Here is a 3151-nt window from a genome sequence, read left to right as displayed (position 1 = left end):
ACTGTAATGCGCCTCTCAACATTTATCCCACTACCCTCCTTACTGTCCTCTTGCTGTGAAGAGACACCATGACCAAGGAAGCTTATGGAAGAAAGCTTTCGATTGAGGGCTTCCTTACAGTTTCGGAGGGTGAGCCAGTGACCATCATAGTGGGGAGTATGGCGGCGGGCAGGCAGGCACGGTGTTTAGCAGTAGCTGGGAGTTTATACCTTACCCACAAGTTGGAGACAGTGGGAGGGAGAATTGAGGAAGGGAAGGAGGGCCTTTGAAATCCCAAAGCACATTCCTAGTGGCATACCTCCTCCAAGAAGGCCACACCCCATTCTTCCTAAACAATCTGGTAACTAGAAACCAAACATTCAGATCCGTGAGTGTATACGGGGCATTCTCACTGTAACCACTACACCGTGACCTTACCCCCCTTCTGCATGTTCAACAAGCTATTGCAGAAAATTTCCCCACAGCACAGCTTTGCCCTCTTCATTCCTGATGTAAAACTTCCCAAGGTCTGGGTCGGAGGGTCAGTCTTTGTAATGCAAGTAAGGTGAGTTGTAGCCTCCACATCCAACATGCTTCCCATTTCCTTAAAAATTATGCCATAGTAGCTGGGTTGGTTGTCTCTAACCTGTAATCCTAGCTCTTGGGAGGGAGAGTCAGGAACTCAAAGCCAGCCCACGCTACCAGGGACCTGTCTCAAAAGCCGTACAACATCCACAAAATAACCATAGCTTTACTGCAATCACGCACCATTTGCTCTTGTTTATGGCATACTGCCACTTTGCTCACATGGTTGGATTTCGTAGGAATGCACTTTTGTTTCTGCCTGTTAGAATCTTTCACCTTTTGGTGAAAGATCCACAGACAGTGCTCCTGCTTCTATGACGTCTTCTTCATGTCTCCCAACTAGATGCAGCTTTGTCTGTATGCCACAGACACCCCACCACACAGAATTTTCTGCTTTCTATATCAGACAGACTTCCTATGTCTGAGATCCATTAGTTTCTCGACAAATATTTTAATGCATTTTTTTTTCTTTCCAAGACAGGGTTTCTCTGTGTAGCCCTGGCTGTCCTGGAACTCACTCTGTAGACCAGGCTGGCCTCAAACTCAGAAATCCGCCTGCCTCTGCCTTCCAAGTGCTGGGATTAAAGGTGTACGCCACCACGGCCTGGCTTAATGCATTATTGAAGTGGAAACTTTAAGAGTTCTTTGGAAAGTCAGGTGTGTTGGACAGTGTTTTGTTGGGCCAACATGTGAAGGAACAGTTAGCTGAAGCAGATGCAGGAGAAAGGATATTTTTGCTAAAGCAAACACATGAAAGGAGATGTGATGAAGGATTCTTTGCTAACAACACGCATGTATTAGTCCTTACATTGCGTAGCTGAGCTCCATTTGTCGGTACTCCATAGAGAGAAACTTGCCAAAAACAAAAAAAACAAAACAAACAAAACAAAACAAAACAAAAAAAACCAAACTTCTGGTGGTTTGCTATTTTTTTTTTTTTTTTTTTTTTGCTGCTTCAGCGGACTAGGGCCCATTGACATAGTGATGTCATCTGAGACAAGTGCACATGCTGAGGCAAGACCCATGGAGGACACATGATGTTTGGAGGGTATAAGTAGGACTGGATGGACAGTGCAGGAGGCTGAGCTTGCCTTGCTGGTACCGCTAGCTGTGCGACACATAGGTCTCGACATTTCTGAGAACTTCTCCTTGTGTTCCTCCTGGTCTCTCATGCTGAGGCGGAGGCCTGGCTGTCTCTACTGTGTAGTGCCACTGCTGCTGATCAGTGCTTGCTACCCTGATTCTGCGGGACTGGACTGCTGGTGTATCTGTAAAGTGTTTGTGAGTAGATCTCCGATTTCCAGACAACGCAGATGGGAGTTGCTCCAAAGAAGCTTTCTAAACAAGTCCACTTTCCCCATATTCTTTCTTTCCTATTACCTCTAGTGGGTGGTGGGCTACAAAGGAGGTTTAAGTGTTTAAGAATCATCATTAAAAATAGGCTTTGAAAAAAATTAAGTTACACATTATGGATCTATCTATCTATCTATCTATCTATCTATCTATCTATCTATCTATGAGGTTTGGCATTTCTAACTCATAATATTTTACATGGGGGAATATAATTAAATTGGCACCATTAGGATTCCCTGTTTGCATTATATTATGCTTTCATAGCCGGGTGGTGGTAGCGCACGACTTTAATCCCAGCACTTGAGAGGCAGAGGCAGGTGGATTTCTGAGTTCGAGGCCAGCCTGGTCTACAGAGTGAGTTCCAGGACAGACAGGGCTATACAGAGAAACCCTGTCTTGAAAAACAAAACAAAAAAAAGTTCTTTCATGTTACTTTCCTACAGGTTTTCCTCTAATCCATATCAAGTCAAATTTTTAAACTGTACATTCAAGATCCTGTTGTTTAAGTCCAGGTACACTAAACTGTCTGAAACGTTTGGCTTATGGCTTATTTAAGGAGAGGGGTGTGGGAGGGAGAACGGCCTGAGAACAAGAGACTACTCTGAATGTTGGCAGTCCTAGTTAGCCTTGGCCCACCTGAGATAGGGAAACATCAGCTGAGGATTGCCTCCATCAGATTGGGTCATGCCGCACCTGAACACATAGCTCTGGGTTATACAATGAATCTAGCTACGTAGAAGCAAAAGGCCAGGAGGCAGTGCTCCTCTGCGGTGGTCTCTGCTTCAGTTCCCACCTCCAGGTTCCTGCTTGCCGGAGCTCCTGCCTTAACTTTCCCACATGTTGTAATATGTGGGATATGCCATATACATAAAGTATATGGCAAAATAAACCCCTTCCTCCCCAAGTTGTTTTTGGTCAATATTTCTGCACAGCCACAGAAAGAAAACTGGGACAATATTATTGATTTAGTTGTATGCAAATTCTTATATAATTTTTTTTCTTTTTAAATTCATGTTAATTGATACCTCAGATTTACAGTGTTGGAGGTTATGGTCATCCAAGTGTCATACTCAGGTTAAGTGGGACTGCCTCTAGAGTTTCTTCATAATTGTAGTACTGTTTGAGGACCACGTGCACCTTTATATCTTTTTTTTCTTTGTAGTTCTGGCTATCCTGGAACTCACTCCATAGATCAGGCTGGCCTTGAACTCACAGAGATCCACCTGCCTCTGCC

Source organism: Mastomys coucha, unplaced genomic scaffold (genome assembly GCF_008632895.1).
Source record: "Mastomys coucha isolate ucsf_1 unplaced genomic scaffold, UCSF_Mcou_1 pScaffold3, whole genome shotgun sequence".
Classification (NCBI taxonomy): Eukaryota; Metazoa; Chordata; class Mammalia; order Rodentia; family Muridae; genus Mastomys; species Mastomys coucha.
The sequence above is the reverse complement of the archived record's forward strand: the minus strand, read 5'-3'. Positions refer to the sequence as shown.